The following is a 16,826-nucleotide window of genomic DNA, read 5'->3' as shown; positions in this document are numbered from 1 at the left end:
TGATTCAATTTTGACTTTATGCAACTGTAGCTGCTCAGCTCTCATGATTGTAGGATTGAAACAGGTCATTTCTAGACATAACTCTGTAGGGACAGTAAGAGCTTTGACAATTCTTCAAGTTGAAAAACCTAAGAAACCGTATTAGCAACAGCTTAATTCAAAATGGAGAAACGTGTGCTTGGGTAAGGTCCTGTACCTAAGACTGAGCAGCGGGTTCAAAGCCAAGGAAACCATTGCATGTAAACAAGCACTACTGGGTACAGAACCTGTTACTAACATGAAGAAAGCTACGGGCTTCAGGAAATATGCATGAGGAAGACGTTGAATGTTAGAAAGTATATGCTATAAATTTAGTGGTACACATTGAGAGGATGAATTTTGAAATGTTTATCTCCTTAGGAGTGTAAACATTTGAGCTAAGTAAATGCTGTATCCTAATTAGGAAAGGGAAGTGAGTTTCCATTCAGACATTGGAATTCCCTTCATGCCGAACATGAACTTGGGAGGGTTTCAAAGAAATTTTGAAGCACATCAAGAGCTTCTGAGCACCCAGAAGGAGTCTGAGAGGATTAATTTGTTCTTGTTATGAGGGATTTTCAAGTTTATTATTGGAAATCAGTCAAGAGAAATTCAAAGTCTAGAAACCAAATTCTGTACATGTCTCATATTAGCTTTGGAAGACCGTGACCTGTAAAGGCCCCAAAAAGGCACAGCTAGATTCACGTTTTAAAATGTATTACACTTGGTGACTGACTGCCTTTCCACCATGTTCCCAAAGCCAGCCGCAGGGTACGACTGTGGTGCTCAACCTTCAGCTAGAGAATTCTGCTTAGCTTAATTACTGTGTTTTGTTTTTGGTTTGAGTTGTGTTTGCTTCAGGTATTAGTACTGTTGGTTTGGTTGGAAGTTTTGTTATTCATTCTTTATTAATTTTTGTTCTTTTGGTGAATTTGCAGTTCTGTTAATGTCATGCACATTACATTATGATTGTATCATTTAAGCCCTTTTTGAAAAAAAATTAATATATATTTTTCAGAATAAAATGTGTTTTTCAACTCATAAGAAACAGGTTTTTTTCTTGTGTAGTGTTGCAACCTGTAATCCCAGAAATCATATGCAGAGATAGATCACTGAAATTTGCAGGGTCTTGGGATTCACAATTGTTCCCAGCAAGCCAGAGGTACACATGTGGATTGGCCTTTCGATGTGTCTAGTGTGGCCTACTCTGTATACCAATTTCATGATGGAAAAGGTATCCATACTGTATCCTTGTCGTCATATATTTAGCTCCTCCTAAAATATAGTACTTTAGGAATGATCTCATAGAACAAGTTAATGAGTAAATTAACAGTATTGCTCTAATGAATCTCAGGTAATGAAAACATTAGCCAATGGATTAGAAATAAAACTCAGAAAAATCAGACCTAATCTGTCTCTGATTTCTTGAAATATAGTCTCAGTGGGAACCACATAAAAGAGATAATGAATTCCATGTTTTACAAAAACTTTTTTATACTTAGTTTTTATGTTGTTGTCCTTGAATATGTATTCGGTGCCTATTTTGGAAAGATGTTTGGTTCAGATTATTATCATTACCATTATTATTGCTATTATTTCTTTTATACATAAGTGTTACATTTGATGTAAGTGTGATGCACCACATACATGCAAATACCCCAGAATCCAGTCAAGGGCAGTGAATTCCACTTGGAACTGGGTTATCTTTTTGGTTCTATGTTAAGGAAATGCGAAAAAATAGATGAGCTTTCTCTCCAGCACCTGCCCATGACTTTTGTCCTTCCTTTTGTACTGTATTAGTTGAACTGGAACAAACTCATCCAAAAAAAGAAGGTTTGTGAGAACTACAGAAATACATATATGCCCCCTCGCCTCCAATCTTCTCCCCTCCCCTCCTCTCCCCTCCTCTCCCCTCCTCTCCCCTCCTCTCCCCTCCTCTCTCCTCCCCTCCTCTCCCCTCCTCTCCCCTCCTCTCCCCTCCTCTCCCCTCCTCTCCTCTCCTCTCCTCTCCCCTCCTCTCCTCTTCCCTCCTCTCCCCTCCCCTCCCCTCCTCTCCTCTCCTCTCCCCTCTTCTTCTCTCCTCTCCTCTCCCCTCCTCTCCTCTCCTCTCCTGTCCCCTCCCCTCATCTCCCCTCCTCTCCCCTCCCTTCATCTCCCCTCCTCTCCCCTCCTCTCCTCTCCCCTCCCCTCCACTCCCCTCCTCTCCTCTCCCCTCCTCTCCTCTCTTCTCCCCTCCTCTCCTCTCCCCTCCTCTCCCGTCCTCTCCTCTCCCCTCCTCTCCTCTCTCCTCCTCTCCTCTCCCTTCCTCTCCTCTCTCTTCCTTTCCATTTCCCTTCTTTCTAGAAAAAAAGAAATACATATATGGGATAGGAATGCTTATTGTCTATCCAGACAGTCATCCATGAGGGCATTAGTGGATGCAGCATCATACCTCAGCATCTCTTATTGTAAGGGTTAGGGCAGAACTGTCAAATCTCATCCTGTGTTACGATGTAGATTAGACTCATCAGATTAAATTAAGTATTTAAAAACTCTCCTTCGGTTGAAAGTGGTGAGGAAATCATGCTGATGCATCATAAATGCAGTGCTAAGAGCAGGATTCAAACTAGTCTGGGGGATGCAGCCTGCAGCAGAGACCACAGATCTTTGGTGGAGAACGATTCAGTTCAAAACTGGGAAGGGAGAAGGATGGATGATATTGTTCTAGAAGATCTCCCAACATTGAAAAAGTGTTTCACTCAGATCAGTGAATGATTCTTGTAAAGCAACTCCTGGATTGAACTTCTGAGACCAACCATCAGCCTGAGAATTAATGTGTGAAAGACAAAATTCTGTGTCTCTCCAGATTGTTGCTTTCAAAGCAACAGCCAAAAGTGTCTATCCTATGAATGACATATATATATATGTGTATATATATATATGTATATATATATATATGTATATATATACATATACATATACATATACATATACATATACATACATATTATAGCAGGATGGATACAGAGTTTCTTCAAGTCCATGAATGAGGTATTCAGCAGTTGACCTGGCTCAGCAATTAAGGTAATTTTTCCCAACTCTTGAGACCTGAGCTCCTTCCCTATGAGCCCCAAGATTGAAGAAAAGAACAAACTTCAGACAACTTGTCTCATATTTTTATGTAGTTGGGGTTTCCTGGTCTTGGTCCACAGAAGGATGGACATCTAGTTTTCCAATTCTTGTTTATCTATAATACTTCTTCCTGATTCACTCATCCAAATATATTACTGTGCATTTCCTTGATAGGTTACTTTTGCTATTTGAATTCTGTTGCCAATAACTATAGGAAATAAGAAGCACTAAATCAAAGCATCATATGAAAATTATGCTAAGGGAATGGGGTCATTGGTAATTTGTAACTGAGCTAAAACTCTTACTAGACACAAACTGCTGTAAAAGGTCTTCTCTAGATTCCTGGTGTAGAAGCTGGTGTTCCCTAACAGAGAGTAGAGGATGAATCTATCTGTACAGAGAAAAGGGATTTATCACAATGATCACAGGCTGTGACCACATAATTTAACAGTGGATGGATATTAGGAAAGTCCAAGAATCCAGGAGTTGAGCAGTCCACAAGCCTAGATGTCTCATCTGGTCATTGTTATATGGTTAAATCCTCAGTAAGCAGGTTCTATTGTCTGTGAGGGTTTGGTAGCAATGTGCGTGCAAGCTGGAAAAAGTAACAGCTTCTTTCTTCCATGTTTTCTTTGGGCTTCAAGTATAATGCATTGTTAGGAGCACATCGAGATTGCCATTTTCAATAGACTATTACCTTAAAATGAACGTTCTTTTCAGGGAAGCTGCAGCCTCACAGCACGGATCAGGAGTGGGAACTGCAAGACCCAGTCTGGGCAGATGTTCCCGTTCATCGAGCCCACCTTCCAGTGTTGCAGAAATACCCCAGAAATCCTTAACCAACTCCCTTTCAAACATGGTCTTCTGGGATTTGTAGACATCACAGCCTCTAACAACACCAATTCAATTCAAGACTACTCACAAAATAAGTAATGGAGTGAGAACAGTTCCTTGGGTCTTTATAGGTAATCAAAGGCTTCATAGGCAGATGCAGTGATCTAATCTCCCTGCAGCCAAATGGGGAGCTGATGATGTGGCTGAAGCAGATTCGAGCTCTGCTGTTATGAAAAGGGTGTCCGTAAATCCCGTGCTGACAGCAGACATTCAGTCATGCCGAAGGCCAGCGCACCTGAGAGTTGATGTGCATCATGGAGGAGGACAGTATTTTCTTGTGACTTGGATTTTCAAAAAATTGGCTTTTATTCTATTCCTCAGTGCTAAAATCTGATGCTGTTTGCCTGAAACCATGGGGTAGGGAAGCTTAACAGGTCACACAGGATTTATCCAAACTTCATGTGCTGAAATGTCTCTACCTCTAAGCCCATGTTTAACAATCCAGTTCATCTAAATCTCCAGTTAATCAGTTACTGTTTTTCTACCGTGCTGGTCTGCTGAGGTCATTTTGCAGAAGTCCACTTCCTAATGATTATTAAAACAATGAATGTTGTGAAGTTGTTTATGATTTACACACTGGCCTTTCCCTCCCTCAAGCATGTACTTCTGCATTTACAGCTCTCAGCCAGTGTTCTCAACCTTTCCCTACCACAACCCACAGAAGTCCACACTTGTATGAGGATGCTGTCTGAAAAGCAGATGAAGAGCTTTAGCATTGTTGTTCTTCACTGTATTAATATTAACACAGACAGCAGACCATATGATGAATTCAGCTCTGTTCACAAACTGGTTAATTGCCAAGAAAATCCCAAACAGTTGTGAGTACATTCTAGTCAGAGTCCCAGAAAAGTCAAATATGAAATGCAAAATTTCAGAGCTCTCCTTCAAAGACTGCCTATGAAAGAAGTTGCTTGCAAAACACTGTCCTAAAATACTTACTCCATTCACACTTTTACATTTTGCTTTGAGGTCTTGCAATGACGTTTATTAATCATGGAACTGCACATCTCTTCTCTGGTCTCCAGTGAGAAGGATTCATTCCTAAAAAAGATGTATCTGTAGATGACTAAAAAAATAAAAATAACAAATAGATCTTGATTAAAGTTCTGGGATAAAGATGAAACATCCTACCCCAAAAATCAGATTAAAAGTAGATTTGACACACACACACACACACACAATATATATATATTGTGTGTGTGTGTGTGTGTGTGATTTATTTGCGGTATGTGAACTGTATGTTGGGTAAATCAAGCTTTTGGGGTATTGAGTGTGTTGTGTGTGTGTGTGTGTGTGTGTGTGTGTGTGTGTTTTGTTTTTGTTTTTGTTTTGTGTGTGTGTGATTTGGTTGCCTCATTCCGGATGGTATTTCATAGTTTCATTCATTTGTTATGAATTTCACGATGTCATGGTATTTGATTACTGAGGGGCTCTCCACTACGTAGATGAACCACATTTTCTGTACACATTCCTGTGGTCAAATCATCTGGGTTCTTCCTAGCTTCTGGCTATCATGAATACAGCTGCTGTAAACAGAGTACAACGTGTGTCCTGGTTCTATTTTGGGGCATCATTTGGGAATATGCCCAGGAGTGGGGTAGCTAAGTCCTCAGCATATACCATGTCCAATGTTCTGAGGAAAGTCCAGAGTAATTTCCAGAATATTGTACCTCATTTCGATCCCACCAATAATGGAGGAGTCTTCCTCTTTCTCCACATGGTGACCAGCATCTGCTGTTAACTGAATGTTTGATCTTAGCCGTTCTGTCTGGTGTATCCTTTGATTTGCATTACCCTGATGAACAATGACGTTGAACATTTCTTTATGTATGTCTCAGCCATTCCAAGTTCTTCTGCTGAAAATTATTTGATTAGATCTGTACCCCATTTTTAATAGGGCTATTTGACTTTATGGAGCATAACTTCTTGAGTTCTTTCTACATATTGAATATTAATTCTCTTTCAGATATAGGAGGGCAAAGATCTTTTTTCAATGTATTAGTGGCCATTTTGTCATAATGACAGCGTTCTTTGCCTTGAACATACTTTGCAATTTTACAAGGTCCAATCTCTCAACCCCCTCATCGTAGAGCATAAGCCACTGGTTTGGGGTTCTGTTCAAGAAATTTTCCATAGTCATCACATATTCAAGCTTTTCCCCACTTTTTCTTCTTTTATTTTTTTCTTTTTTTCAGAGCTGGGGACCGAACCCAGGGCCTTGCGCTCGCTAGGCGAGCGCTCTACCACTGAGCCAAATCCCCAACCCCGCCCCCACTTTTTCTTCCATTAGTTTGTGTATGTCTCTTTTTTCTCGATGCCCTTAGTCCACTTGGACTTCAGCTTCGTACAGCGTGATAAGAATGGATGGATTTACATTAATTTACATGCAGACATCTACGTGAACCAACACAGGTGTTTACTTGCCTGTCTTTGTACCAATACCATATAATTTTTATCACTATTGCTGGGTATTCAGCTTGAGCTTAGGGATTTTGATTTCCCCAGAATTTCTTTTAATTTGCGAATAGTTTTCACTACCTTGTTTTTTCTTATTCTAAATGAACTTGCATATTTCTCCTTCTAACTGTATGAATAATTTTGTTGAGATTTTCTTGGGGATTGCATTGAATCTGTAGATTGCTTTTGGCAAAGGGCCCTTTTTGCTATATCAATACTCCCAATCCATGACCATGAAAGGTCTTTCCATCTTCTCAGATTTTCTTCTTTTAGTGACATTAAGTTCTTTTCATACGGCACTTTCCTTTGCCTTGTTTGAGTTACACGGAGGTATTTTTGTTATTTGTGATTATTGTGAAGAGTGTCATTTCCCTATATAGAAAATTGATCATTTTGTCCAGATTTTCTACTTTTCTTGAATATAAAATTCAGTAATACGGTATGATGATGTTTTGAATTTCTGCCGATTCTGTTATTTTGTTTCCCTCTCCTTTCTGATTTTGTTATTTGGATACTTTCTCTGTACCCTTTTGTTATTCTAGCTCAGATTTGTATATCATGTTGATTTAGCTTGGATCCAGCTCCTGGTTTTATTGATTCTTTGTAGAGTTCTTTGTGTTTCTCCTTAGTTGATTTCAGCCTTGAGTTTGATTATTTCCTGCCTTGTGCTCCTCTCGGGTGAATCTGCTTCTTTTTGCTTTTGAGCTTTTATATTTGTTGTCAAGCTGCTAATGTATGCTCTCTCCAGTTTCCCTTTGGATGCTTTCAAAGCTTTGAGTTTTCCTCTTAGTATACTATCATTGTGTCCCATAAGTTTGAGTTTTTTGTGCCTTACTTTTCCTTAAATTCTAAAACATTTCTATTTTTTCTCTTTAATACTTCTTCTACCAAGTTACCACTGAGTAAAATATTGTTCAACATCCATGTGTATTTGGGCTTTCTAACACTTTGTTGTTATTGAAGTCCAGCCTTAGGTCATGGTAGTGTGAGAAAATCCATGGGATTATTTCACTCTTTTGTATCTGTTGATGCCTCTTTTATGACCAACTCTATGATCAGTTTTGGAGAATGTGCCATGAGTTCCTCAGAATAATGTATATTCTTTGTTCAAGGATGAAATATTCTATAGATATTTCTTAAATCCATTTGGTTCAAAATCTGTTAATTTATCTGTGTCTCCGGTTTCCCATTCCATGATCTGGCCATTGCTGAATGTGGGTTGTTGAAGTCTCCCATGACTATTTCGTTAGCCTGAGCTTTAGCAGTTTCCTTTATAAATTTGTGTGCCCTTGGATGTAACGTATAGATATTCATTAAAGAGAATTGACCCTGGTGGAATTTTTTCTTTGATGAAAATGAAGTGTCCATCCTTATCTTTTTTTTTTGATAACTTTAGTTGAATTTGCTACTGGAATGTATGCTCCACGATGTTTCTACAGACCATTTTCTTGGAAAATTGTTTTCCAGCCTTTCATTCTGAGATAGTATCTGTCTTTGTCACTGAGCTGTGTTTACTTTATGTAACAAAATTCTAGTTCTTCTTTATGTATGTGGTCTGTTATTCTATGTCTTTTTTATTGGAGAATTGAGCAGGGATGCTAAGGGATATTAAGGAATAGTTATTGTGGTTTTCTGTTATTATTCTTTGGTACAGATGGAATTATGATTGTATGACTCTCTACTTTTAGGTTTGTTGAAAGAGGATTATTTTCTTCCTTTTTATAGGGTGTAATTTCCCTCCTTGTGTTGGAGTTTCCCATCTATTATCTTTCATAGTGCAGGATTTTTGAAAATGTACTGTGTAAATTTAGTTTATTATAAAATATCTTGGTTTCTCCAGCTGCGTTGATTGAAAGATTTGCAGGGGATAGTAGCCTGGGCTGGCATTTATTTTCTCTTACAGTTTTATAAAATCCACTCTGGATCTGACTTTCATAGACTCTGGTGAGAAGTCTGGTGTAATACTTATAGGTATGCCTATATATGTTACCTGACTTTTTCGGATTCTGCCTTTAATATTCTTTCTTTATTTTGTGCATTTGGTGTTTTGACTATTATGTGAAGGGAGAAATTTCTTTTTGGTCCAATCTAGTTGGAGAAATGTATGATTCTTTTATTATTATAGGCATTGCTACCTTTAGGTTAGGGAAGTTTTCTCCTATAATTTTTGATGATATTTACTGGCCCTTTTATATGGGATTCTTTGCTCTCTTTTATACCCATTATCCTTTGGTTTGATCTTCCCATTGTGTCCCGGATTTCCTGGTTGTTTTCCATTAGGAGCTTTTTCAGCTCTACATTTTCTTTGATCGTTCTGCAAATGTTTTCTACAGTGTCTTCTGCCCCTTAGATGTTTATCTTTTATCTCTTTTATTCTCTTTCTGATGCTTCTGTCTATGACTTCTGATTTCTTCCCTAGGTTTTCAACCTCCAGGGTTTTCTCTCTTTGTGCTTTCTTTATTGCTTCTATTTCCACTTATTGACCCTAGATTTTTTAAATTCCTTCATCTGTTTGACTGTGTTTTTCTGTCATTCTTGAAGGAATTTTGGGTATCCCCTTTAAGGGCTTCTACTTATTTACCTGTGTTGTCTTGTATTTTTGAAGAGTTTTATTTTTTCCCTACTCAGTGTCCTCTATTATCATCATGAAAAATGATTTTGAATCCACATCTTGCTTTTTCAGTTTGTTGGGATACCCAATATTCTTGGGGTAAGGGAGCTCTGATGATGCCAAGTAGTTTTGGTTTCTGTTGCTTAGGTTCCTGTGCTTGACTCTTGTCATCAGGTTTTCTCTGGTGTTTCGTGGTCTTGCTGTCTCTGACAGTGGCTTCACCATCCTGTAAAACTCTTTGTCACTGTTCCTATAGACCTTTTTCCTCCACCAAGATGTGGGTACAGAGATATGTGGGACCAGATCAGCAATGTTTGCAGGCAGAAACAGGAAGTGTCCTCCCCGAGACTACTCTTGTTTTCTGTGTCCTGAGGCCTCCAGCCTGGTTGCTTGGAGCAGAAGGTTTGTTCTCGCCTGTGTTCTCAGTTGTGTTACTGTTCCTGACCACTGGCTTCCATCTCTGGACACAGGTAGATACTGGAAGGATCCCCTCCCTTACTCTCCCAAGGTTCCTGTATCCATAGGTCTCTAATCAGCTTCCTCTCAGAACAGGAATGTGAGCAGAGGTAATGGTTTCCCCGAAGTTCTCAGAATTGTCCATTATTCTGGGAGTCCAGCTTTCTCCCCCACCGAATTTGGGTACAGAGAGCTATTGTATTATGTCATCTCTGAGCGCAGCCAGAAACAGTAAGATTCTTTTTTTTTTTGGTTCTTTTTTTCGGAGCTGGGGACCGAACCCAGGGCCTTGCGCTTCCTAGGCAAGTGCTCTACCACTGAGCTAAATCCCCAACCCAACAGTAAGCTTCTTGATATCTTCTTGATAGTATCATCCTAATAAATGGAAATATCAGGATAGGCATTTCCAGTATATGATATATATATTGAGGGTGTTGTTATGGGGAGGTAGATACAAATAGATACAAAATACACTTGAATAAGCATTGTGTATTAAGATACATCCTGACTGGAATCTGTGGCGAAGAATGACAGAGTCTCTATTATATAAAATGGATTATGAAATTGAGTGGAAAAATTCTTCTAATAAACATAATATAATTTTAAGTTGAATCTTCTTCATCATTTATTTATATAACACATCTTCACTAGGCGTCTAGAATTTCATCGATTATGATACATTAAGGATGCAAATAAGAAAAAAAACGAATCTTCCATAAACAGGCATTTTAGATTTTGTTGCATCTTAACCAGAACCATGGATAATTCAGAGAACTTAGGGGAAACCATTACCTCTGCTCCCTTAATGTAAAGGGAGAGAAAGAACTTAGACTGTTGTCAAGCATGTGCTAACAGGTACTTACTTATATAATGGGTCCATGGTCTTTATTTTCAGTGAGCTTGGTTTTGGTGGGGGTAATCTGAGTTTGAATTTTGTAAGTTATTTCTGTGTTTTTAACTTATTTTACTATATCATTTATCTTTTATAAATATTTATATTTTATTCAGTGTGTTTATTTTATTTATATTTCATTTCAGCATTTCTGCTGAGAATAGATCTCTCCAAAGTAAATGAACTAAAGAAACCAACTTTGATATTTTACCAACATACCAGATTACCGCAGACGATGTGGCTATTTGATTATAGGAGAGCACTAACTATGCTCCCTTTTTTATAGAATATGAAGATGAAACCAAAACACAAGTTAAATAATTCAAATAAGGTATTAGCTATAATGGTGAATTTTGTAATTGGATGGATTCACTATCATTATAATTAGACCTGATATGATGTAGAGAATTACAAAGAGCTAATATGTGACTATTTCTATACAAACACCCAATATACAGTGACTAATTTCAGTTTCATTGACATTTTGGTTGGGTCACAAGCCTTTAACAGCTGAGGTATTTTTGTAGCCTCTTATGTGGAGTTCTCACCCACACTAAATGTATTTACTCTATAGTAAGCAGGAGAGTTCAGAAAGCATATATAACATAATAAACACAAGAAAAATAAAATTTTATAGCCATAATCATGGAAAGATTATTTGTCCTCAACATTTATGCTTGCATGTCAGAACAGGATTCAATGTGCAATTGTCTTAACACTCTTCCAGGCAAGCCACACATCAATAGAGGGGCTGATGTGAGCGGATCCACACTGAGTTGTAGTAACCTAAATCTGAGCTGTTCTCGCCATACTGTTACCTTTCATCCTCTGTGGCTGAGAACTCGAATGAACAACCCTAAGAAATCTAGGCTCTCCTGTTCTGTCTTCAACTCATTAAGTCTCTCAGAAACCACGTTAGGAATCCCAGTGTGTTCCGTTACTATAACCTTTCTCTGCCTGAGGCATCTCATCTGTAAAATAAGAATAAAAAGCCGCTTTGTTTAACAAACACTTAATGTGGCTGAGACCTGGGAGCTGTCCCAGGTGCTGAAAACATGGTACAGCCAGACACAGGTTCAGTGCTCATGAGAGTTAAAAGCTGAGCTGGGAGAGATACATAATTAATACGATCATATATGTATATAATGAAGACCTTCGTAGTGGAAAATCTTGAAAGAAAGAAAAATAAAACAAGGAAAAGAACAGAGAATCAAAACAGAAGGTACATTTGTGGTTAGACTGGAAATCACGCCCACTGCAAAACAGGCAGGATGGCACAAGTTCACTTCCGAAATAAATAACTATAAAGTTCCAGTTCTGTGCTCAGAAGAAAAAAAGTGCCTATTAAAGATAAAACTTTTAAAAAGTTTTGTTTTTTCCCAGACAACATCTAATGGAATTGCTAACCAGCTGGACTAATTGAAGAAGTGTTAAGAGGGTGCCACAGAGACGACATAGTAATTAAGAATGCAAACTGCTTTTACAGAAGATCTGAGTTTGGATTCAGGCTACCGTGTCCTGTGACCCACAACCACTTGTTATTTCAGCTTCAGGGGATCTACCGCCCCCTACTGGCTTTCTTGGACATCGTGTTCATATGTGTACACACAAACACACACACACACACACACACACACACACACACACACGCACATACACGGACACACACAGAGATAATTAAAAATTAAAAAGTAGACTTTGAAAAAGAATGTTATAGAAGAATCATTTAAGGAGACGAAATAATGAGTCAGAAATTCATATCCATACACAGAAATCAGTGCATGAGGAACAGAGTAATTAAAACAGAACTAAAATTAACATTTTCAGTCATGATTGCTCTGCAACATGAAATAATAGCAATATATGTTCACATCTGAAGTAAATATAAAATAGACAGCAACCAAGAGACGATGGGAAGGAGTAATTGGAAATATGAGATTCCACGGGCTACGTACTAATACAACTAAAGAAGTATTTAACTAGGGGTGAGTCTGGATTCTTTGACACCTATTGTAAATACCAGGTGTGGTGGGAACACATAAAACAAGTGTTTAATTCTTTTTAATACATCTCAATGCTGAGGACCAGGGATACCAGCACATCTGCTTATGTCGTGCTACTAGAAAAAGAGTGGCCTCATCTTTACTGCCCATTCTTGGGAAGGTGAAAAAGAAAAAGCCGACTTATGTCTACTGGGTTTGAAGAACATGTGGACTTTGACGAGTTGGTATCCAGAGTGCCTGCAACATCTGCAAAACACATGACTGGAGAGAACAGTGAAAGATTCAAAGAAGATCACACTGTGCCTGTGACTCTTCTACTGACAAACTTGGACAGGTAATTCCCCACACATTCCAGGTTCACATAAACCTTCCTCTCTTGCCATAGAGATCTTGGATCTTCCACATTTCCAGGAGTTTCTGGAACTATCCAAATGTTTCCAAGGATCTATAGGTCATTCCACATTTGCCCAGGTGTCCAAAGTCTTCCCACAGATCCTGAAAAGAAATCACACATTCTCCTTTTCCAGAAGGTCTGTCTTTTTTTATTCTATCTTTATTAAATTGAGTATTTCTTATTTACATTTGAAATGTTATTCCCGTTCCTGGTATCCAGGCTAACATCTCCCTAGCACCTCACACTCCCCTTCTATAGGGGTGTTCCTCTCCTGATGCACCCCCACATTCTGCCCTTTCCCAACAATCCCATTCACTGGGGAGTTCAGTCTCAGCAGGACCAGAGACTTCCCCTTCCACTGGTGCAGGACTCCCAGCTGCCGAGATGGTTCTTTTCTGCGCATGTGCACACACATGTGCTGATGAGCCCGCAAACCCTCTATTCCTCTGGGAGAATGTTGCCCTAGAGATATAACAGCCAGAATATAGGCATCGAGGCCCTGGCAGCCTGAGAGTCCTGCAGAGGCTGACAGTCTCCACTGCCCCTTCGGTGACAATCAGTGTTGAATGTCTGGGAATTCTGAAGTGGCTTTTGTTGTATCGTCTGACTTGTTAGCAGAAATGTGAGAGCATCAGTAACCCACACAGAGGTGGATCACATCTCACAGGTGACAGGCGTGGCACTTGTGCTTGCCCAGAAGCCCTTTCATGGTGTGGTGTGTTTCTCTCCCTCTCCAAGCAGGCTTCGGTGCAGGGAAAAACCCCGTTATCTCTCTCTCCATAAAAGGATATTCAGCTCTGGTTTGAAAGTCAAACCAACAGCCATGTGTGCCAAGGAACAGCAATGAGGAAAGATTCCTTTACGAATGCAAATGTATTCTGAGTGATACTTTGGATTTATAACTGTAAGATTATTACCAGCAGGTAATGAAATTAAGATTTAAATATCTTGCTCCATTTAAATGGCAGGTAAGCTTTTGGCTGGATCAGGAATCAGCACATTGTTGGGTAAATACTAATTGGGCTGGGATGACATCCCGTAATTAGTTAGGGCTTGGGGGGGGGGAATAAGATTTCCTTTGCTACCTGCCATTTTAGCTCAATGCAACTTTGAGGCTTCAGGGAGGATTCTGTCAGTCTCAGAATGGTTTCCATTAGGAGTGGATGGTGGAAGCAGTTCTCCCATCTCCGGGTGAGAGTCTAATTCTAGACCTGGGTAATTAGATCAACAGTTAGATCTAACTGCAGACACACAATAGGATGAAGTACAGGCTGATTAGCCACACAAAGCCATTAGGTGGATCAATGAAAGTCAGCATTTATCTTCCTGAGCAGAACAATCCGCACTGGAGCTGCGCGTGGGTGGCTGCAGGCTCGTGTCTCTACAGGTGCTCTCTGAGCCACCTGCAGGTACAGGATGGTGTACAGTCTTTGTCCCAAACCTACAGTGAAGAGGTCCTCATCCTGTCTCTGGGCTAGAAGGAACTGAAGTTCAGAGATGTCTTTGTTCAGGTCCACACAGCAAAGGGCAGGGCAGAGAGAGATTCACTCTCGGTATGTCTGAGTCTTTAAGACATCCTCAGAGACACTGCTGCAAATCTCCACCCCCACCCACTGATCCCAAAGCAAGAGTGACCATCAAGATATCTAAGACTTGACTTCCACTGTGCACGGAGAAAATCTTCTGTCCGAGTTGAGGTCTCTTCTAGGGTGCACAAGGAAAACCTTCCTCCAGTCCCTCCGACCAGCTCTGGGGTGGTAGGAGAGGGAGCAGACAGGGTCCCCCCATCTTGACAGCTGCAAGGCTGTTTCAGGCTCTGTCCCCACCTTCCAGGTTTAGGGTGGGTTGCGGGTGGGGTTTTGGAGAGCCCTGCCTGGACTATCCGAGATTGAAGAACACACGGAGGGGCTCCAGGCCACGTGCGCCCTCTAGCGCCAGGCAGAGGGACGACATCTCCGTGAGATCTCACCTGGGAGACCTGCATCCACCTCTGACCTGGGCACAGCCGTATCCCTCCAATTGGAGAGGGAAACCTGCCCTTTGTAGGTCCGTGAGCTCCTAATAGGGCTACAGGAAGAGCGTTTAGCTGCACAAAGTCTTGGATTTGGTCTTCAGCGCTACTTAAAGAACAAAACAGGGCATTTCGACCAACCCCTTTCTTTTTACATCAAATACGGATAAATGGGGCCTAATTGCAGTTTCTACTTATGTATTTAATCTATCCATTTCCTCCCCTTTCTTTCTCTCTTTCTCTCTTTCTTCCTTTCTTTGTGTGTGTGAGAGATACGTATGTGTAGTCATGTGTTTGAATGTGTATTGTGCAGACATGTGTGTATGTGTGATATGATGTCATAAATTTTCATTGCTTTCTTATCAGATTCTCCGCAGCAAGGTCTTTCAGTCAAAATCAGACTCATTGATATGTCGAGTTCTGCTTGACACTTTCCTCTCTGGATTCCCTAACTCTGCCTTCCCAGGCTTTAATTATAGGCAACCTCCACACCCACCCCCTCCGACCCCTCCCCCCATTTATGAGGGTTTCCAGGGGAGGGGAGCTGTACTAGGTGTCTGTGCTTCGATGGAAAGTGCTTTGGTTGTGTATCCATCTCCCTGGCTTCTGCAGTGTATGTCGGATGCTCATATTTGACTGAGCGAGTGTTTTGAAATTTCAAAGGAAAGATACCTAAGACATCTCAGGCCGGGGGGCCATGGCTCTTGGTGCATTTGCAATGTAGGTGGCGATCCTCAGCCTCATCAGTGTCTCTGACGCTGAAATTGTAACCTTTTCCTTTTCTTTTTCCTTCTTCATTTTTTTATATCAGTGTCAATTCATTATCCACAGTGCTGGGTTGCATCAAGACAAATTCCTTTAACCATGTCATGTGCTTTACCCTATCCGAACTTCCTGCTCAACCACACCCCCCAATCCCGGCCTAGTCTCCCTCCTTCTCCAGGCCTTTGTCTGCCTTCGTGACATATGGACATATTTGGGTTTTTTTGGGGGGGGATCTGTTAAGAACCCATAAAGATTCTGTAAAGCATTACAGGACTCACAAACGAGAAAAAAATTACAGGATTTGCTTCTTGGTGTCTGGTTGATTTTTCTTAATGCGGTGGTCTCCAGTTTTCCTACCAAAGACTTAATTCAATCCCTTATGTGTCTGGATAAATTTCCATTGTGTATATGTACCAGGACTTATTCAATGGTCTATTGATGGATGCACAGGCAGATTCCACATCTTGTCTACTGAGAATGGTGCCACAGTAAGCATGGTGTGCAGGTGTCCTCTGATGTGTTGCCTCTGAGTCCTGTGGGCTCAGTGTCCAAATGCTCAGGCTGACTGCCATTCACCGAGAGGGTCTGAGCCTAAGCTGTGTTCTCTCTCTTTGGAAGGAGGCTTGGCATGTGATGACTGTGTGTGTGTGTGTGTGTGTGTGTGTGTGTGTGTGTGTGTTCGTTGTATGACTGTGCACCCTTGCATTGGGACTATTAATGGAGTTTATGAAAGCTATATCTGTGTTGGTGAGCATTGGAGATAGATGTTTACAGCACCCCATCCCTCTATCCCTCCTCACCCTTCAGCTTCCTTTTGCTCCTTTTCCCTTCCCCTTCTTCCTCCACTCCCCCTTTCAAGACAGCATCTCACTATATAGCCTAGACTGGCCTCATGCTTGCAATGATTCCCCTGCCTCAGCCTTACAAATACCAAGAAGTCCTTTCCTTGGAAGTAGAGAAAGTCTTTCAGAGGTGCAGTTGTGGGCATGGGTTGCCAGGAATAGACACCAGACTGTCTGACTTTGTACAAGGAAACTAGGACCAAAGCAGATAGCATTGGGGACAGTGAGGTTGACCACTGTGCCCACTCCCTGTCCCTCGCAACTAGAACCAGAGCTCTGGCAAGTCATGTTTTCTAAGGCATCCAATCATGTCAGTGGTCAGATAGAACATGGCACAGGGATCCTTGGGAACATGTAAAGCAGAAATTATTA

Source organism: Rattus norvegicus, chromosome 3 (assembly GCF_036323735.1).
Source record: "Rattus norvegicus strain BN/NHsdMcwi chromosome 3, GRCr8, whole genome shotgun sequence".
Lineage (NCBI taxonomy): Eukaryota > Metazoa > Chordata > Mammalia > Rodentia > Muridae > Rattus > Rattus norvegicus.
This window is presented reverse-complemented; position numbering follows the sequence as displayed.